Here is a 22,935-nt window from a genome sequence, read left to right on the forward strand (position 1 = left end):
AAGTTGCAAACACAGACTCATCGTTGAGCACGGCGAGGATGCACGTTGGCTCCAACCTATATGTTTTTCCTATTCGTACGACTTCTGCCCACACCACAAAGACTGTCAAAAATAGATGCCTTATATTTATACTCATCATATATGTACAGTCATATATGACGTCTCTTTAACAGCATTAAGGGGACACTTGTAACCCTGTATACAAACATAGTGGAAGCGTCACTTTTTCACTCCAGCGACGATGAAAAAGCACTACGTTATCAATCTCTCTTTCTTCTCTGTCACAGTGCTAAATGTGCAATTCCGACTAGTCGTTCCTTCACTGGGCTCTACGCGAAAGATATGAAGCACATTCAAGTTAAAACAGAGCTTGAACTCTGCCTGCACAGGACTCAAAAATATACGTTTTTTACAAGACTCCAGGCTCTCGAGCCTAAAAGAAGAGCATTGGGGCGTGGGGGTTGGGCTGCATGAATGAATATGAGCCACACTGAAAGTGTGCACACAAGGAGAAACATAGCAAAAATAATTATTCAGCTGCTAATACTGCCTGCAATCCCTTAAAGCCAAGCGAGGCTGGGCAATCTTAGCACAGCTCGATGGTATTAACCCTCCTCTGTCACGCTGCTTTACTGGCATTACCCACCGCCTTGCCTCCCCTTTTTTCGTGCCGCACAATCACAGCCCGGGGATGACACTGAAAAGCCGCGAGATAACTCAGAGTACAGCACTTCCACGAGTTCTCCCCTATCTGCAATAAAAGTTAAAACCAAGGGACAATATTTACATTTGTGAGGAAGGCTGGTTTGAGCAAAGCAAGGGTATATATATACTTATATTCATATATTAATCATTAAGGGCAAAGCCAGTGCATAACAGAAGAACACAGGCATTCCAAACCAGTGGCCCACAGCCGTACGTACTGTAATAACTGAAGTAGCCAACTGGAAAAGCTTCATGCTAGCTACAGCTGAGCTTTGGTTCACCACATGGTTGGCATAAAGAAGAGGGATTATTAAATTATGTAAGCACTGTATGGAAGAAAGACATGAAAACAGTCTGCAAAATCAGCCGAGAGAGTGCACGTAGGGGTTGCAGGGTTTTCTAGATGCCAGGTCTAGATGGCTGTGAAGAAATAATCTGGCAGGCAAGACATCTCTATTATGTGTGTTTGAGAGGCTGTGGAGTCACATTAGAAGCATCCACGGTTTCCATTCGTCCATGGCTTCAGATTTTTGGCTAATCAACAGTGCAGGGCCAATATTATTGTTTCAGTCGCTTTCAAACGGACTGGTAAAGAGGAAGCCATTGTATCGGTAGCACTTCACATCATCACCACACATCTAAGCTGAAATATTCAGATATTTGCACACAAAACAACAAAAGAAAGACAAAAACCCAGTAGAAGATCTTTGCAGATGACAGCATACAGCTCACCTTCATCGCTGTGTCATAAAATGTTCCAAAGCACGGGCACACAGTTTGGGAATGTCTCTGCTTGAGAGCACATGTTGGTGTTATAGGGACTGATCAGAGTTAATCACCACCTCCTACTATGTGTATCTACTCCACACACACACACACACACACACACACACACACACACACACACACACACACACACACACACACACACACACACACACACACACACACACACTACAAATCAGTCATTCAAATTTTTCAGAGAAAAGAAATTCCAGATCTGTAACGTAGAAGCTTAAAAATAACTCGGTGACTCAGATCGTCTGTGTCCGAGAGGATATTGCAGATTCTTTGTTAGTAACAGTAAAAGTGAAAAGGAGGATTGTCGAGGGCAGGATCAGATAACAGGCCACGCTGCCTGTGCCTTTTCTACATTAGCTCATATACATGGATGGAAGCACCAGTGCTTTGCTATTGCCCATGTTTAATACACTCACACACACTAGCACACACATGCATTTCCATTATCCAGCTGTTGTTAAACACAGTATTGCGTCTATGCGCACACCGGTTGGTGCCGTCCCCGTAGAGTTGTGTACACTGTCAAAATCGTCCGCAGAGATCGTTTGGACGAGAGAGACTTTTCAAGGTGCGAAACACAATCAGTTCCATCTGGTTCCATCGTGGAGGTCCACGGAAATATCAAACCGCTAGAATTTTCCTACAAATGGGGCCTTACTTTGGGAGTTTTGGCCTTTACTCTCGAGGATTCTGAGTGAATATTACTCACATACACATTTCAAAGTGCAATTACATACAACAGGTCACCCATAATAACACCAGCTTTTTATTGCAAATACAAGAATCCATGTCTTACTTGGATTCAATTCAAAAGAGAGAAGCCAAACGTCGGCAGTACGAGCTGACGCATACTAAGGCCTTTTCATCTCGGCTGCTCGCTGTTACCTCTGCACATGCTCATTAGTGTCCTTTTTTGAACTCTGATAATATGATACAAATAAAAATAGATTTGTCAGAGCTTCAGCAATAGGCAGGTTTATGTTTAAAAGTGCACAAACCTGGACTGTGTTCAGAGAAACCAGCCAAAGGTAATTCTCATTAATGCTGTTTTCCTCCATTAGTTGGTTTGTCCAGATAAACAGCTGCAAACCAGTGTAGCAGGAGAGACTGCAGTGAGGTCATGGAAACGAATGAGCATCAGCCAAATGTTGGTCCACATCAAATATTAAAGGTTATTTTATGGTCTTTGGTTCAAATTCTGGGTTCGTGACATTTGGCCGAGTGGTTTTTACACCATTGTGTAGTGGTTAACACATTTGCCTCAGCTCTGCAGTTTGAGACTCAGAAGAGCCACAAATTCAGCATCAAGGAGTCACAGCTGGAGTTTTCCTAGTGTCAGGAATAAATGTGTCAGGTAGGGCATCTGATGTCAAATTTGTGTCTATTTGAACAACCTGGGGTCAAGTATGCAGATAAAAGCCTTGGTAGGTCACAGGAACAGTGGACTGGAGCTGAAAAGCTCCCAAAACTCATACGTACTTCAGTCTAAGCACTGGTCCATGATAATCTCCTTCTTCTTTCAACCGTGTCCTTTCATGTAAAAGCAGTTTTACCCTGTTGCAGTACTGTGAGATGAATATTCAGAGAAGTGATGAAAATCCTGGTCAGAACTACCAAAGTAAGCCTGTAACATGAACCCACACAGCATGACGAACATCTGACAAAGAGTCTTATCTACTATTACCTACCAGATTTGAGTGTTAGTATTTACATGGGGTTTGAAGCTGTTAGCTACTTTGTTGTGAGTCCATTAACTAATAAATTAAAGCTTTAAAGCAGGTGCAGTTTAAGCTACAAAAGAACCGAGGACCTCCAATATGGCTGCCAGAGTAGGCTACCTGAAAGCCCTCTGAGATCGTCATTATTATGACGTCATTATTATAGCGTCATTATTATGACGTCATTATCACGGTTTTCTCCTATAATTCCACAAATGAGAGATAAACAGAAATGAAAAACTTTAGCATTCGTTGTTTTCTTTGAAGTGACTGCATTACTTCTGTTTCAGAGATGCTCGTGTGCATGGATTTAATGGCACGAGCAGTATAGTGGTGACGAGATGAAGCAATATTAAAACTGTCCATTATATAGTTTCTAGATGAGTATATCATACATACAAATATACATTCTTAAATAGGAGGCTAGTTACAAACACAAAACACAATATGTACCAAGAGTGAAGTCCTTTTGTTTATACTTAGACAATGATATATGAATTATTGGAACCTTATAAAAAGTAAACAAAATTTGCAAATGATAGCCTTAAATCTTAGGTACCGATCAGAATGCACACATGCTCTATGCTCGTCCTCTTCCTGATGCACAGCCACACCCGCGCGCACACACACACACATATCGTGAAGGTAATAAATAAAGAGAACTGGGGCTCTTTCGTGTCTCTGGATCCTCAATGTCAGCGTCTCTCTTCGTCTTTTCTTTTCCACAACAGCCACCTGAAAAGAGACAGAGACGACAACGTCTGTTAGCGATGGACTCCAGAGCGCCGACAATGTAAAAGTAACCATATCACATGTTTTATATGCTTTTCAGCAGCTAGTTGCCAAAGTTGTTAGCATAGCAAATATTTTCACAATTTTCTAAGCTCTGAGTGTTTGCCATGGCTGTGTTGGTGTTTTGAAGCTGGTCATGTCAAACAGGAGTGGGCTCCATCTCATATGCTTTTGACTTGTAAACCACGTGGTAAACCTGCTCTAAGGCACGTCATACTCACAAGCCTGCTGGATCAGCAACAAGTTTCTCGAGGTCAGATTTCAAGGTGTTTTTTTCATAAACTTTTATAGAGCACAGGGGAAAGTGTTACCTGAATGACCTGGCTACACAAGTGCAAAGCTCGTTTGGAAATGGGTCTCGATTCGAGTCATTTCTCAAAGTTCGTATCACATTAAAAGACTTCCACAGGTTGATAACTGGATAGCAGCAACAACAGGCCAGATGAAGACAGCTGAGATAAAACCAAAGGCGGACTGAAGGAGGTGAAGAGGAGGAGGGAGATGACCAAGAGGGAGCAGTGGATGAAGAGGGGGAAAACAAGATAAAAGTGAAGGACTTGATGATGTTAAACAAGAGGGAGTAGAGGATTGGGAGGTGGAGACGGTACAGGAGAAAGAGGAGGAGAGGATGAATGTCACAGAGGAACAAGAGGAGGAGTGAGCAGAAAAAGAGGAGGAGGAGTAATGGATGAAGAAGAAGAGGGAAATGTGGATTGATAAATAATGCATTGCTTCTCTCCGGTCCCTTTCCACCCTAACTCTCCTCTTTACTGCCTCATGTTCTCTCTCTGCGTCTCTGGATGTCATTCGCCGGGCCTTTGCTCGGCAGCCCTCAGCGGAAACAGGCCTGTATATGGCAGGAATCTCAAATGCTGATTTTATTTGCTCCTCGTGACGCCAAACACGTATATATGCATCCAAATACAGACTCACGAACATGTATTTCCAAACAAGCCAGCATCACATTACCCTCTTTGTTTAGTTACTGCGGGAGTCCAGAGGCAGTAAACCATTACAGAGGCCATTAAAGCACATCCTCAGGCACTAGTGTTAGAAGGGTTCAAGTAAAATGTGCCAAGACGACATTTCGTCCCAGGATTTCTGCAACAGCCCCGTGATTCAGCCATGCTAAATGATCATTTAGTGTTGTAGTAGCAAAGAGATTACTACTCAGAGTATGTGAGGGTGCAGCAGGGTGGCTCTAAAGCTACGAAACAGCACTGAAGTCAAAACAGAGCTGGATAGACTTTCCTGATTGAAACGCCTACAGTTTATGAACGTTACTCTAACAGCTTCATTGGTGACGTTGCACACTTTCAGCCTCCAGCTGCTACTCTAATGGCTACATTGTGGCAAAGACGGGATCATCCAATCATTTTTAACCAGTATAAGTCACTGAAAGTGAGGCTTACTTTTTGGTAGGTATCATACAAAATATCGTAAAACACCACCTCTGGATTTTTAATCCCTGGTTCTTAGTTTCAGCAGTGAAAACATCTACTAAGCTCACAGGTGGCGTCATTATCATCGGTGCTACGACTGCGTGAAATCATTTCCTCACCGTTCCACTACAAAACCAAGAGTTCAACAACTGAGGACAAGAAACAGAGTCACATATAATAATCGTTCATTCATAATAATACGCACTAACTGCACATAATTCTGGTAGCACAGCAGATAAGTGGAACATGAAGTGTACTAGATGAATTGTAAGTAAATAGCTATGTGAGCACATATATGCACTCAAAACAGCAGAAGTACCTGATTCGACATGCAGCAGTCGTTTTACAGTATAATGTTGTATTCTGCAAATTAGAGACTATTATCAGATCTGTTTTTCAAATTCTGGAGGGCAACTTCAATGACATTTGATACAGCAGAAGTGACGCACAACTACACCCATTTTAGCCAAAGCAATACCAGCCAGCCTCTTCATCGTAAACGTTTAGAGCTTTGCAAAGCACGGCTCACACTGCCGGTGAGGGATACTTATAGAACTGTAAAACACAGTCAAAAGTTCCCTGCAAGGCAGTAGAAATATTACATTTTGCATTGTTTTCTTTCGCCCTAACAGATGCAGCGCAGCTGACGGAGGAGCGAGATGCTCACATTGTGTTTCCACCCACACAGTCCCGTGAGAAGGTGTAATCAGCCAAAGTAATTCAAATCACCTGTGTGGGTTTACCGTGCATCCAGCTTAAATCTGTTCCAGGTCTGTACCAGTCTGACACCAGACTTCCAAAATGGGATATTTATCTTTCACATGCAACCTGAACATCACTATGATACGAAACACTGAGTCTGTATTTGTGAAAGCTTTCAGCAGACATCCACAAAGAACTTTTTATAAAGTTCAAATATGTATAAACAGTATTCACAAAGTTTTTTAGGACAAAGCAGCATATACATATATACATATATACATATATACATACACATTCAGACATTGCTTCAGCTCTACACGCAAACTGTTCCTCAGTTTTCCTTCACACACTAAGACTAACCTTTCCTTGCAGGATGCACACTGACAGTTCTGAAGTTACAAAAAATATTTCTTTGAATATTTTAAAGAAACATTTTTTCCTCTGAACAAAATTTCTGCTGTTTGGAATTTTATTAGATGTGCAAATTTCATTATTTCAGGACGTAACGAGTGTAAATGAGCAAGATCATTATCGTTGTAAGCAGTGGCGAACTAAACATTTACTGGTCTCTGTCTCTGCAGAAGGGCCGAAGCAGTCTGCCTCAAGGTCAAGGGTGAGGAGATACAGTAACTGTGTGTGTGTGTGTGTGTGTGTGTGTGTGTGTGTGTGTGTGTGTGTGTGTGTGTGTGTGTGTGTGTGTGTGTGTGTGTGTGTGTGTGTGTCATGGCTTCTCGCTACACGGTGTATGCCAACAAGAGCGTCATTGTTTTAAAAGGATCTGATGTAGTAAGAACAGATGTAGGCTTTTGCTCTCTCTGGGATCAAAGAGCACCAGAAAGGTGTGTGTGTGTGTGTGTGTGTGTGTGTGTGTGTGTGTGTGTGTGTGTGTGTGTGTGCGCATCACGGGGTTCCACTTGGGAGGCAGATGGAGCTGGTGGGTGGGTTTTGTCAAGAGGATTTAGCAGGCGTGGCCAGCTGCTGCTGGGTGTCCTTTAATAGAGATAGTCACCCCCACCACCACCCTCGGAAAAAGAGAAATCCCTAAAATGCTCTGTGTTGGGGCAGATGCACAACAATACAACCCAACACGACCATCCAAGAGCAAGAAAATAGAACCAAATTCAGGGTAAAGCAGAATGACAAGGTAGTAATGTGCAATAACCTTGAAAGATTAACAATGGTGCATTCAATACACTGCAGTTGTCCATAGTTGTGCAACTCTGCCACCTCTCTTGCACCAGTGTCAGTGACGCTGTGAGCCAGTTGTGCCTTGTAGCATTACATTACATTACATTAGCATTACAAGCACAAGCTGGGGTATTTTTCATAGGAAGAAAATGAAGATAAGACAGAATATGTGGGCTCCATCTTTCAATTATTGGAAGAATTTTTGCAGCACCTGATGAGAGTTGATGCCAGCTTTGGTTGGACCCGGGTCTACGCATCCAAGACCTGGAAGATTTGCTGAGAGTCGAAGCAGTTAGCAGTAGCATTTTGGAAGTGGAGCCACTGTCTTTCCAGGCCAACACTGTGCTGTCACTTCATTATTTGTCCATCCTTGAAGCAGTAAGTACATGGTAGCTCATCCAACAAGCCTTCATGACAGATGTTCCCACCTGGATTTGGCCCTCTATACACCTGGGCTTTTTCTCTTATCAGGATCTTGGTCCACTGTAACCAAGATCCTGTCATGAATAACAAACATATGTCACCTACTTGTGGGTTGTCCTGGTCCATCAGTACGGTGCTGTCTAAACCCTACCTGTGTGGTAACAAAATCCCTTGTTTCCATGAAATGGAGCGATCGTGGCTCAAGAGTTGGGAGTTCGCCTTATAATCGGAAGGTTGCCGGTTTGAGCCCCGGCTCGGACAGTCTCGGTCGTTGTGTCCTTGGGCAAGACACTTCACCTACCGCCTACTGGTGAGGGGCCGATGGCGCTTCTGTCAGTCTGCCCCACGGCAGCTGTGGCTACAACTGTAGCTGCCTCCACCGGTGTGTGAATGGGTGGATGACTGGGTGTGTAAAGCGCTTTGGGGTCCCTAGGGGGGACTAGTAAAAGCGCTATACAAATACAGGCCATTTACCAAATGTTCTCTGAGTGGGCGCTAACACTAGACAAGCTACATATAAATATCAGTGCACCCCATGCTATTCCATTCAGTAGCTGAATTTTTATAAATTGTGATAATAATTATTTAAATTTTTTAAAAAAAGTCACATTCACACTTGAAAACACTGCGTTCCAACAAATTTGATTTGTAGTACGGCAGTCTTTTTTGTTCTGATCTTTCTGATGAAGCCCGGATTTGTGGAAGACTCACTGTGCAGAACACAAAGTGAACCCTAAGGTCTCTAAATGTGACCTTAGGGTTCAACACAGGGGACACTTGTATATCTAGCTATGTGTATACGTGATATATATTTAGTATATCTGGAAAACCAGTTATGAGTTAGCTTCTGATGATACTGGGAAAGGTTTGGGGGCCTGAAGATGTCCAGAAAACAGATACGTATTATTGCCTACATATTCTGCACACTGAAAGACGTCTGTTCGCAGCGATAACGACGCACATGACCGTGAGAAAATAAAACTCTGGAGTCTTGCTGGTAGAAATGAGCATTGTCGTATCCCATGAGCTAAAATTAAACGCAACTGTAGAAACACGTCACCAAGTTTGGCACAGCAACAGGCCTGACTGCAACTCTGCTGCATAAGCTGGAAAGCCGTGGGTTTTTACCCTCCCTGCTCACTTTTTGCTGCTCCCCTTTCTCTTAATCCAACTCTTCCTATGCCTCCATTTTTCCTCCTTGCCCTCCTGCTCCTGCCATGGTTTATAAATCATTCCCCAAGTTTCCAACCAGCCACTCATCTCATAAACACACAGCTTTCCTCTCTGATTTCTCATCAATGTAAAAGCTGTTAGCATCAGTGAGAAGTCTTTGTGGAAATATTAATAACTCTGTGTTTGGTTATCATTTCACGATGAAGCGAAACAGAAACTAATTCCAGCTTTGGCTACGTCTGTTGCGTGGCTTCACAAATGTTTCTAAAACTAGCTAAATCAGGTTCGCAGGCCCCATTCTGCTCCACCCCCACATCCATCCAAGCCCCCAAAACAAGGGGTCACAACCTCTGACCCCTCTCCCGGCAGAGAGGTCGCTCCGTGTCTGATCTAGTTTAATGAACTGAGTCACACTGCCCTTTAAATGCCATTCAATGAACACCCTGAGCTGGGAGAGTGCTGATGGTTTAATAAGCTGCTTTATGGTGTGTGTGTGTGTGTGTGTGTGTGTGTGTGTGTGTGTGTGTGTGTGTGTGTGTGTGTGTGTGTGTGTGTGTGTGTGTGTGTGTGCATACATTTGCATGCATGCACAAACGAGTGAGGCTCTGCACTGTGAAGTGTTGGATATGTGAGTGAGTACACGTGTGTGAGATGAAGCTTTGGATTGATTCAAACTTACATAAGATATTTTCCACATTCTTTTTATTCACTCTTTCCTCTTTTCTGGAACTTGACTTAAACGTTGACAGTAATTTTGAGAGGAATGCAGTGTTGTGGCCAGGCCTGCGATGAGCTGCCACATCTACGACAAACTCTCCACTGTCTCACTGACAATTAACAGAAGCAGGGAGGAGGAGGAGGTAAACGTTCCACTTAATAGCTGGACACTCAGACGACTGTTTCCACACGTACTGACACACACACACACACACACACACACACACACACACACACACACACACACACACACACACACACACACACACACACACAGGCAGAATTTCCTCAGCTTGTTGGCAGCTTTGACTACCTTCATTAATCAAGACGAAGCTGTTTTCTTAGCAGACACTGTTTAATACAGAGGCTACTGAGATTTATCTAACGAGGTAGGGAGCCCGTTTGCTTTAGTTTATTTAGTAATCCAGTCTGGATTTTCTTGTATTGTGTGAAAATACACAAACACCATGATCCAGATTTGTTTTGACATTTTACTGTAGACCCGACCTGAGCTAAATGGTAACAGTTGCAACATTTTTCTCACGATCGCAACTTCAGCATTTTATTTTCACAACATTTATTAAAGTGGGCCGATTCTGCTTACGTCTAACTACATATTATTATTCATACTTGGACTCTACCAGAGCAGATGTGAATGATTCACAGTTATTTATCTTACACCAGGCACTGATCCGGCCCCACAGCTCACCCAGCTGCTCCTCTTCCTTTAACGCTGCTTCCTACTCTGTCAGTGCCCCTCACAAACACTCGGTTTGTGTCTGTGCTCAGTGCTGTGTGAGGATATCTACTCTTTATGACATCATACAGATCCAAGAGTAAAACAGTATTCAGAGCTCCGTGAGCCTGAGATTTTGGCTCAAGTTTAATTTTAGCATCCACCACTGGAACTTTTTATATATTTATGAGAAATTTATAGGAAAAGTTTTTCACTTTTACAACACCACTGAGATTTTTTTAAACGTTATTTTCTAAACGTTTGTGTCCCATGGATGCTTTATCCTACAGGCTGTCATCACAAAGTTTTAGTGCCCCTGTAGACAAAATACAAGAAATCCTCTTCACAAACAACAGAGAGAAAAAGGTAGAAAACTCCTCTTTACTCAGTATATACTCCTATGGCCTTGGTGCTATCTTTGAATGGTTTACTCAGTTGGAACTGAGGGTTTGTGCTTTTGAATGATGTATAATTAGACTCAAACGGGCTACTGCCGTTCAAAATGCAACGGTAACAGTTTGAGTCTGCCTGAGTGTTGAGGGGTTATAACCACAAGTGGCCACAAAGTTCCAAATAATGAAATCATTGTGTCAGCTGTGCCTGGAATCCCTCCCTGCTTGCTACACACTGCACAGCCACTCATTTCTTTTAGTGTCTCAATCCTGAGTGTGTAAATATATCCACAACATAGTACATGAACAAATTACACAACAGAACGCACAAAGACTCCAAACTACACTGCTCTATATGACACCTTATGGTTTCACTTCACTTTTTTCTTTGTAGCCTGTAATTCACTTTATCTATCAGCAGAACACACAGCTGATGCAGATCGTGTCCCAGTACACACTAACTGCTTAAACACATGTCTCAGTATATGTGCTCGTACCCTTTCATGTGCAAAACATGTACATGCATGTATATACCTGGTAGTGTAGTGCATACATTTTGGCAGCATAGCATCTCAAATTTAGCACGGTGAGCTGTCCACAGGAGCTGTTGTGGTAACAAGCTAGCTAACAGCTAGTTGGTTAGCTTACGCGTCATCATTTATTGTGTGGATGCCCTCAAGGGCATCCACACAATAAACCTTAACTACTCCCTCGGTTTTTATCTGATTTTCGCCATTCAAACTTTAAAAAATTCTGCTCTTTCTGGCTATATCTTTTGGTGCTCATAACTTCTATACTTTTTGAGATATTGAATTTTTTTTGCAATATTTTTTGCCCATTTCTGCCATATCATCAGTGGCCTCACTGATTTTCCTTGCCGGATTGACCTGTGTTTTAGCTCAGTGAGATGAGCATCCGATCTCAAACTGGGAGGCCCGGGTTCAAATCCCGCTTATGGCAACATTTCTTTCAGTCAACAGTTACACTTTCTTAACTCTTTTCAACACAAATTTCAGCTTTTTCACCACTTTTCAGCACAAATCCCAGCTTTTTCAGCTGTTTTCAGCAAAAAACTCTTTTTAGCAGAATTCTGCTCATTCACCTCTTTTCTGCAAAATTTTCAGCCTTTTCACCTCTTATCAGCACAATTCTCTGCAGCTTCTGCTCATTTCACCAGAATTGTCAGTCTCTCCACCTCTTCTTTGTGAGAATGAGTTTGGCACAGTGAGATGGGTAGCCACCTTAAGACCAGAAAGGCCAGGTTCGAATCCTGCTCAGGGCAACCGCTTTTTCGCAGCAGACATCTTCAGCGTTAAGGCATCCACACAGCATTTTCACAGGAAATGCAAATTTTTCTAGTTAGATTAGAGATGAGATTAGATGAAACTTTATTTATCCCTCGGGTGGGTTCCTCCGGGAGATTCAGTTTCCAGTAGCACAGCACCGACAGAAGTTGCAGAATGTGAGCAGAAATATACCCTGTTGAAGTATCATTTTCCATTTCCATCCTTCTATACTCAATTTTTGACAGTATACCTGAGTATTTTATGTATCCATACTTAACAATGTGAAGGCAAAGCAAATGTGGAAGAAGACAACTTTAGGCACAGGAATAAAGCTAGCTACTAGCTGGTGTTCCATCTGAAGTGGGAAGCCAGAAATTCCAAATTCCGAGTCGGAAAGTTTCAGCTGGAAGGCCCTCCTCACAATCCAAGATGGGAACAGAGTCCATGAACAGCAGAACTCTATGTCATGTATTTGTAAATGTCTAAATAACTGAGTTTTGGGGTATGAAAGCATAACCAAGGCCTCCAAATGGAGAAATGCAAACAAATGAGAAAAACTGGTAAAAATTCTCGATTTGATTGAATAAAGTAGGATTTGTGGTGAGACGGTGTGTTGGGGCCTCTCCATACAAGCAAGAGATTCTGCAGAGGCTCTGCCTGGCGACCTGCACTCTGCTGCTTTTAGCTGGGAAAGTTATTTTAGCTTCATGCTCATGGCTTACAGTCCCAAATGCACCGTGTCTGACAACACAGAAACTAACATGGGCTACATGGCAGATTTTGACTTGCTTTTTTAAGGCTGTAGGCAGTATTGTTTTTGGATTACACATGTCGGGATCTGTACAAAAACTCACGGTTAATCACATTTGACCGTTTTTCGTTGCTCCAACCGAAGTGGATGGGGAATAAAAATCAAACTCTGTCTTGTGTGTATTTGGAGTTTAACAAACCGTGGGAGTGCTATGTGTTTCTGTCTGTGCACAGCTACTCAATAATGTGGCTCTGAAATAAAAGAGTTTTAGATCCAGTTGGTAGGAAATGGGAAAATGAACTCTCAGCTCTGCAGCTTGCAGACTTGCCAGCTCCCTCTTTTCTAACACAAACACTTTTCTCTTTGTTTTTCTTGCCTCAGTTGTCTGGGCCAGAGTCACTGAGTATGAGTCTTTAAAGCATGCATAGACACAATCCCAGACACACACACATTCTGTACCAGAGACAGCCTGCACATTCATATGTTTCCTATTACCCCAGGTCCTGGCAGCACACGCTTTTCTGTTCACGTAGTCCAGGATCAGCAGTTAATAACTGGAGTCACAAAAGCCAGCTCATTCTGCACACGACACGTTCTCTACACTTGTCGTGCAAACACTAAACATACAAACTCACTCCTGCTAGTGTTCACATACACGCATTCTCAGGCCACTGAGACTTGGCTTTTCTAGCGCAGGTGCAAGTTATCACGCACACATTCCTGGCTGCTTTGAGGTCTGGATTTTAAAAGGAGCTCATCTGCAATGACGTCAGCATCAGCAGCCCCTTCACTCCACGGACGTTTCAATCATCATACAAGCTTCGCAACATTCTGAAACCGTGTTTGGACCGACCTCCTGAGCAGCCCTGAGGCAAACGGGGCTCGTGTTCTAAAAGAACTCTGTGCTAAGGTTATTTGAAATGTCATTCCAAACATGTTCTCTGCTCCTAGAGGGAGTTTGGAAGACTGCTGACCAGACCTTCTGTAAAGATTTGGCTAAAACGATGTGTCTGAATTAAACATTCAGTTTCCATAACTGAACGATCAGTCAAGGATATTGTTTAAAGGTCAAAATGTCCTTACTTTTAGATAGGATCTTCCTCTTCGGTTCTAGCTAATAGAAATATCTTGGTAAAACATTTTGAAAGTAGCAGTAACGTGTATTTCCTGCACAGAATCCTCAATAAAAGTTGAGTGCTTTCCACTGACTTTTACTGCTGGCAAACTGGAACAGTCTCCGAAAACCTTTCCCTTCAATCAGGAGTTGGAGTGACACTATGACCCATTTTAAGCATAGCGAGTTGCGATCTCACTTAAAGTGCAGCTCAGGCTAAATCAACATGTGCTGTGTTCTGTGTGGAGCTGCGATGAAGAATAACGCATACTAAGGGTCAGAGAACGCTCTGAGTAGTAATGCCTTTATTCACCAACTCACAAACACACCCACTCGCTCGGGATCGCCAGGTTCCCGTTCCATAAATCCTTGTTTGGGGGTATGTTTTTCTTGTCTAAGGCTTGGCTCACTTCCCCCTTACTGGGGTTTATGTAAGGTGATGGAAACACTGAGAGGACGCTGGAGGACACAGATAGGAAAAGGAGCGCGTTAGAATGAGACGAGCAAAGCAAAGCAAAGAAGAAAAGGCTGCTAAGGACATTTGTCAAGTGAATCGTTGGCGTGGGAGAGCAATTGAGACAGAGCGGATAAAAGGAGAGGAGCAGAAGATGTTTTAAAGTAGAATCAGTGGTAAAGTTAGGAGGCATGTGGGGCTGCTGCCTGACATTTACTCTAGGGGCTTCCCTGTTAATGCAAGCCTAAATCAGCAACCTAATGCTCAGCCTCAACACAAATATCACCATCACACTCCATTAATCTAGACTTTGCAGGCCATAATCAGAGCCCCTCCATGGGGCTTGGATAGCACTGCTCCACCAATGAAAAGCTCCATAATTTAACACAGCTGTTAAACTCCTTAAACTAAACTTGTTGTCATACATATAAAAAGAAATTCATCATTAAGATGTTTGATAAGTGAGCGCTTAATCACCTCAGTTTTGTCGGTACTTCCATGCTTCCATTCATTTTAAGCTTTCATGACATGGCGAGTCAAGTCAACCATGGCTTCATTTGCACATTTAAGTTATTCTTGCAAAGATTGTAAAGCACGTAAAAGATGGTGAAACCACCAGGTGGTGAGTGAAGCCTCCAGCTGAGCTTTCAGGCTGTCATAATCAAATCTGGAAGCAACGAGCGAGGAGCAGATCTGCCTGAGAAACAAGAGAGAACGTCACTAGGTAGCAACTAGTCAATCCACAAGGTTCACGGTGTCACAACAGCCCCTAATTTACAAAATGATGATTATGTTGTACCAACGAGTGAAGAGAGCGTGCTGAGAAGATGGAAGGACCAATGGAGGACACTTAGTGAATCACGAGGCGCAAAGGACTAGTAATGAGGAGGGGATGCCTGAGGAATGAAGACGGACTGATTTTCAAGAACAAGGGTGATGTGCAGCTGTAGTAACTATGGAGGGATGAAGCTGATGATGTCACCATGAAGCCAGGTTAAAAAGAGAGGTGAGGAGAAGTGTGGGTTTATGCCGAGAAAGAGCGCTACAGATCTGATGTGAAACAGATCACACGACATATCAAAAGACGTTTTTTTGTTGAAACTGATTCATTCGGACTGACTGACTGGCATTACTAAGTGTTTTAAAGGCTGAAAAAGGCTACACAGTGAAGAGACTCCTCCGGGATAATCTACTGTCGCTATTTAGTTTGGTTTTATTTGTATAGCTCCAACTGACAACAACAGTCCCCTGAAGGAGTTTTATTCTGCTTTAGCTTCATACGCACAACTGAAACTACCTGCTAAAGCAAGTCAAACCCATTCAAGACCATGTAAATTAAGAATTTTCAAAAGCTTAAGAACTTAATTTTAAAGAAGTGTACTCAGATTGTTCTTGGTGGGTGATGTGATTATGTTTTTTCAGGTAAAATAAATTTGAATCTTACAAAGAGCATTAGCCAGTGAAAACAAACGTTCCCCAGAATCAATCTGTGGTGACCCTGTGAACATAAAGAAAAGTTACACCTGAAAGGAAACGGTGGGGAAATGAGTGCTGCCAGACATTGTTATAAGAGGAGGTGGATTTGAGAAGTAGTGAAAGCTGAAGTAAAGAAATCCAGATGGCTATTTATGGCAGGGGAAATGCAGGGTGCAGAGAGGTAGAAACTTTTTATTTTGGTCCAAATGCAGAGAACAAACGACACCGTTTAGCTCTGTGTGTTTGATCTGGGAGACGCTGCACACTCAGGAAAGGTATTTTCACCAGGGTGTAAACCAGCCTCCATACAATGCAGGTTTAATGAAAGGTAGGGGCTTAGGTTTCAGGCCCGCATCCAAGTAGGCTCCAGGATCTATAGTGTGTGTTACTCGAGCAGACATTATAGTGCAGGCATAGCTTGGTTTCCCTTATACAACCATGTCAGCAACACAGCATAATCCAGTTAGTTGATGCCAGCTCACCTCCACCCACGTACAGGTTTTCAAGAGCACAGGGAAGTCTGAGGAAGTGTCTTTGTGTGTGGAAACAAAGTTACTACAATCGACTGTGCAGGGAACATGAAGGGTTGCACCAAAATACAGCATCAATGCATTTCACTCTGAACCACGTAGCAGCCTTGTTGTTGGCACTGCAGGAAATATGTGGAATTTACCTCATTTAACCCTCTGAGCATTTATTCATCAGAGCTGGTAACCCTAATGTGAACCCTACCATAAAACCATATTTAAAGAAAGAAAATAAAGAAAAACTTTTGGTCACCTCAGTGTGCTTTATACTGTGAGGTAAAGACCCTGCAAAGTACAGAGAAAACAATCAGACATGCACTTGGTGACAGTGGGAAGGAAAAACTCTCTTTAAACATGGAGGGGCAGCCATGTGCCTCAAAAGGTTGGGGGTGAGGGGAGAAAGACAGGACAAAGACACGCTGTGGAAGAGATTAATAATAGCTAATGATTAAATACAGAGAGTGTGGACAGAGGTGAGTGAAGAAGACACACTCAGTGCATCACAGGAAGCTTCCAGGAGCCTAATGGAGCACAAGTACGGGACGATTCAGGACAGGATATCATATTAAGATCAATCCCAGTGTTTGTCTGTATTTTCAGATCATTGCAATTTAAAAATGCATAACTACTTACACTGTCACTTTTAGAAGTTTTACAAAGCAAGGCTCTGATATAGAGTGCGCTCTGTTTATGTTATAGTAATTACATGAATATTCGTCTAGTTCCCTCTGCTATAAACTGTGTCTGATTGTGTGCCTTTAAATGGCAACTGGGAGGAGAGAAAAGCAGCTTGGAAACTTGGCTTAATTGCAAGTTTTCATCTGAGGGCCGTTAGATTTGTTGAGCCAGTTGAGCGCTTGCCAGACTTATGCCAAAAGACTATAAAAATCATCATCATTCCCACAACAGCTTCAGTAGCTCTTCTGGGGTGTTTGGAAGAAAAAAATCTTTGTGTGTGTGTGTGTGTGTGTGTGTGTGTGTGTGTGTGTGTGTGTGTGTGTGTGTGTGTGTGTGTGTGTGTGTGTGTGTGTGTGTGTGTTGCCCTACATATCATATAAAGAAAAACTGTAAAAAGACAGAAACCAAAGCTCTGTGCTCAGTGGATTCAATCACCATACCATCCAGAACATGTTCCTGAATACATGTGATGAGCATGGCATCATGGATCACAAATATCCAGCATACAGATCATTTTAAGGCTGCACAATTCATTTAACTTTAATCTTTTGGATTTTTGGATTCCCGTTATTAAATGAGCACGACTGACCAATATTTCACTGCACGATACACTATTTAAAAGTGCAAAAAGCAAATCAAGCGCTCCCTAAATCCGTTGCTGATCATGTGGCTGGATGTGCCAATCCCAGCTGGCCCCTAAACTGTGCAGTTTAAGGTTTCCTGGACTTGCCTGGACAAGTGACACTACCTAAAAAGGCGATTAACAACAAAATGCAAATGTCTGGCTCAGGAAAAGGTGAATAGCTGGTCACATGACCTGTTGCTCGGAAATATGTCAGATTTAGTGCGCATGACAGTGCAAATTAACCAACAAGAAATCATATGCTAACAATGCTGCGTTCACATAGCAAAGCACCACAACAAACTTATTCAGCTGCCTGAAGACAGTACAAACTGGGGAAGAAATACCATGCAGTATGTCTGCATGGTACTGGTGAATTGCACTGCACTCAATCCTGAATACAGTGCAGCTACACGCCTTCAGTGTACTCAGTGTCACTGAACAATAGAAAGAGGACACAATGACGGGCTAACATCCTCTGATCTCATGGCATCTCCACAGCCATCAGTGTTCATTGAGTCGTTGGGGAAGAGCTAATCAATGCTGTTCCCGAACAACATTTATCTATTCCCGCCTGACTTATCCTGCAATTCTCCTTCTCTTCTCTAATTAGCCTATATCAATCAATCATCCGTCTATAGGGTATCTGAAGGTTTTGCAAAGTCAAATCCAAGACCTAAAAGAATCTTTTCAAGTTGCAAGGAATGTAAAACCCAAAAACTAAACTGAAGAAGCAGCCTCTCTCCTTTTTTTTCCACACACCTAATCAATGCTGCTGAGATTACTGGCTGCAGACCAAAGTGTTACTGAGTATTATAGCTGGGTGCACTGACCAAACCATGTTTTCAATTCTTCAGCTCCCATTAGTTTGCATGTTAAAATCCTGAAGTTGTATCTCCTGCCTACTCACCATAAAATATTCTCGAGGAGAATCCGGTGCCAATCTACGACCAGTTAAAACATTAAAGTCTGAACATTGTAGAGACAGTGCACAGTTTGATCTCTTTGACAGGCTATTTATACGACGAGGCTTAAACCCCAACCCAACCAAGACTCACTATGAAGACATCAACAAACCACGGCTAGTCTAATCTCTCTTAAGATAAATCTGTCTTGAAAATGATAGTGGAATAAAAGGGATTTGTATTACTTTTAAAGCCTGTTTTCCACCCTGCTTTATCTTTGTCAGTATCACCAGCCATTTGCTGCATCTAGAGATTAAATTCTCATACAATCTGACACCTCGGTCTTATAACGGCAGCACAACAATCACATGAAGAAAAACCTACAGGGCTGGTGTGAGATGTCTGGTGAACTCATACTCGGTATGTAGAGTCTGAATCATGGACTGAGAGCCCTATAATTCTCTGTGCATGCTGTCAAAGCATAGAAAGTAGTAGAAAGTATCTGCTTCAGGCAATGTTCCTCCTTTCCACAAGATATAACCTTAAACTGGCCCGTTAGCTGCTGTTGTAGTTTTAGCTGCAGTGTCTGTGAGAGCGAGTCTCTCTGAGGTCACACGGTCATTTCAGGGTAAATTATTTAAAAGATCTAGCCCATTTTGAGATTTTCTTTTGACAGTGAAGGTACTTATTACATTTCTGTCTGTAGGAAGGACAACGCAGCAGGAAAAAGCGTTCAGTGAGCAGCAGCAGCTAAGTTCAAAGTCCTGTGTAGCAGGTTGAGCACAGAGGCCAGTATTACGTCTGCTTATTGTAGATGCCATCAAAACCGCTGATGAAGACATTTACAAAGTCTGATAAAAAGAAAAACATCATAAAATATTTATGTAGAGCTGAAGACTTTACACATTCAGATTTAGACAAATTAATATTTAATAAGGTCTGATTCTCTGAATTGCAGACACAATTAACAGCACGGGGAACACAGAGCAATGGAGCAATCATTTAACCAAATTGCTCCATTGCTTGGAGTCATCATAAGGCCAAGATTTGTACTTTTACACAGAAAAAATGAAACTGTTTTTATTTCCTTGTGCACATTCATGCGCACCATGGAGTTAGCCTTTGTGTTCTAACCCAAGCCGACGACTTTTTCACAAGTTGACAAGAACAAAACACCTTTTGTTTATTGGTGCTTCGTTAATCATTTCTATAAGCAAACCCTGAGACGTTATCAAATCTGATTTTTACAATTTATCAATTGAAAACTTTTTATTGGCTTTATTTCTTCTCAATCAAAGAGTCCTTACTCTCTCACCATGTCTGTGGTTGGGATGAATGAATGACCAGCATTTGTTTATTAAAGCAGAACATTTGCTTGTTTGGACCACCCAAAGGAAAAAAGCTTTTAATAAAAAAATGTATTGCCAAAATATATTGTTTACCGTATTTTTCGGACCATAAGGCGCACCATATGTCATGGTCCTGGGTCGGTGACCCAGCGCTTTTAGTTATCATTTTCTAGTTATGATGATGATGATGATTATTATTGTTTGAGTTCTGTGTGTTATATTTGGTCTGCCTTTGAGTCTGTCTCTGTCTATGGTGTCTCCCCATCTGTTTGTGAATCTGTCTGGTTAGTTCAATGTCTTGTCTGGTTCCATGTATCTGAGTTTCCTGTTTTATTGTGAAGGTCCGCGTCGTACGTGAGTGTGATCAGTTTACGTTTCCCCTGTCCCGTCAGCCCAGATTCCTCCCAGCTGTGTTGCCCTCCTGTCTCTCATCCCCTGATTACTGGTGTGTGTATTTAAGCCCTGTGTGTTCTTCTGCCTGTTGCCGGTTCGTCTGTGTTCCTCCGTGTCAGTCTGTGTAACTCTGTGTCAGTCTGTTACCCTGTGTTCCACGGTGTCCTGTTCCTCGTCTGCGTCTCTCTGCTATTCATCATCCGTTGTCATATGCTCCCAGGTCTGTTATTTTAGTTCTCCCAGTTTAGGTGTCTTTAGTTGTTTGTTATGCCCCACTGTTTGTTTGCCACTACACCTCTGTAAATAAAACCACCGGTATCTCATCCACTGCCTGCATCTTGGGTCCTCCTTCTATATCCACACGGCTCGCCTCGGCAGCCGTGACACCATAAGGCGCACCGGATTATAAGGCGCATTAAGTTGTTGTTGCAGTATATTAATGACCTCGTATTGTGGATGGATTATCTCAGTTGTTCTCCTGACTGAAGTTTGGCCCATTTACAGCATCCTGCCTGTCGATTTTTGAGAAAATTAAAGGATTTCACGTGCGCCTTATAGTGTGGAAAATATGGTAGTTTGAAATGTGGGATCTTCTAGTTTCTGAAAATGTGCCTATTTAACATGGTTAAAACCCTCTATGGATGCAAAGTCCATTGACAGATGTTTCAACTCTGAAGTACAGAAATGAAAAGCAGAGAGGAAACAGGCTGAATTGTTACAAAGTTTGAGGATGAAGCTGAACACGTGAACCGTTGCTATAGCGTCTGTTTGAGTTAACTCTGGGGCTGGCTCGGCGGTTATATTTGTAGGAGTAAAAATTGGTGGCTGTCACAATCAATAAATGTTTAAATGGAAAGTTTCCATAAAATAATAAACTCAACTTAACCTTGGTTAGGTTTAGGCACTTTAAAATATGTAGTTGAGAGAAATATCGTAATTAGAGATGGCACGATACCACTTTTTTTTATGTCCGATACCGATACAGATATCATAAATTTGGATATCTGCCAGATGTTCCCTCTAAGCTGCGCACTGCTGGCATGTCTCTGCGCACAGAAAATCTGCGCTGCGCACAAAAGAAAATCTCACCTGCACTGAAATTAAAATTAAAACTTTAACAATTCTGTTTTGCAGTGTTAGTCAGTGAGTGACTGGCTGCTCCCGTATGGGATTAGAACGATGCCACCTTATCCCAAAGTCCAGCCAATGATGCGATTCACATCAGCGTGGTTGACAGACTACAGCGTCATTATGTGTCGACACCGGTGTTTTAGCGAGCAAAGTGGCTGATGTGGAGTGAAGCCACGTTAATGACAACGTGAACAACCATTGGAGACGTGAGCAGGACAGACGGAACAACTGACGGACAAAGTGTGGACTTTATAGCAGTTTTTAAATTGTGTTGATCGGCCACGTAAAACCAGAGTTATGATAAAAATGTCTGCAATGTTTGGTTTTCTTCCTGAATACTGTCGTTGTTTATATTTACTGCAGGAAGAAACGGTAAAAACTGCGTTTTACAAGGAAAACGCTCGAAAGCCTGTGAGCAAAACAAAACTCCCCTCTCCCTTTCCTATTTGTCCAAAAAAGTACTATGTCGACCAATCAAAAAATGATATGGCAACGTAGCATCTAGTTGTTAAGAAATGGGGGGAAGTTTTAGGAGTGACGCCGTGTTTTGAGATGTGAGAGATTTGAGACGTTTAGCGCAAATCTTGTGTAGTCAGTGTGTAGTTAGTGTGTAGTGTAGTTTTTGTTGTGTGTGTCAGAACAATGAGGCGACTGCTGAATGTTACAGGTGTTACAGCAGTGATACATCTGCTGCTGTCAGGCCTGCAGGTATCAGGCTGTTGTTCTCCTTCATCTCATAGTGCACAGAAATTATTTTTGGAGCGGCACAAATAATTTGTGTGGCATCAGATTTGATGCAGAACAGCTGATTGTTCTGTAAATAGTTTGAAATGTTTATTTAAAAAAACGCCTTGGCTGCATTAAAAAAAAATAGCTGCAAAAAACTTTTTTAAAGAAGTAACTATATAATTGCCCAACATTGGTCATTATTTACTGTATTTTGCAGACAGAGAGCTACAGGACTCTCTCCCAGACCACAGACTTATAATGCAAGTCAGCGCTTTTTTTAAAAAGAAAGAAAGTTGTGTTTTCAAAATTAGAGTTCAAGTTATTTTTCCTTCCAATAGTGTTAACATGCTACACAGGTCATGAACAAGATTTTTTTTACATTTTCATTGTAAGTGGGCTAAAGCAGTTAATTAAAAGTAGTATAACATAAATGTAAATGCTGTAATTTGATTATTTTAATAAACCATGTAACTTGGATGGATTCGATGCTGGCGTGACCACAGTGCACACGTCTGATGTCGCGCACAGTGGTCAAAGGGGACGCTCAGGGAGTTTGTGTGTTCACTCAAACACATGAAAAATTAGAGGGAAATTGTATCTGCCGATACCGATATGAATCTGATATAGTGTGTTTTAATCAATAAAACTGTTGTTTTTTTTTTATATCTTGCTGCATTTTGTATAGGTTCATACTCAAGTTTAAATAAACAACAACACTAAAGCTATTCTGT

General features: G+C 42.1%; 1 protein-coding gene across 3 annotated transcripts in view; it reads right to left on the bottom strand.

The window, feature by feature from the left end:
- Positions 1-1,586: 1,586 nt before the first annotated feature.
- cdk14 (cyclin dependent kinase 14) overlaps positions 1,587-22,935 on the bottom strand; it is a 238,532-nt gene continuing 217,183 nt past the window's right edge. For all 3 annotated transcript variants that reach the window (XM_080895578.1, XM_080895579.1, XM_080895580.1), the window contains one exon: positions 1,587-3,959. The gene's annotated coding sequence lies outside the window, so the exon portion shown is untranslated. The remainder of the gene's footprint in view (positions 3,960-22,935) is intronic.

This window comes from Rhamphochromis sp. 'chilingali' (genome assembly GCF_963969265.1).
Source record: "Rhamphochromis sp. 'chilingali' genome assembly, chromosome: 11".
Taxonomy (NCBI): Eukaryota; Metazoa; Chordata; class Actinopteri; order Cichliformes; family Cichlidae; genus Rhamphochromis; species Rhamphochromis sp. 'chilingali'.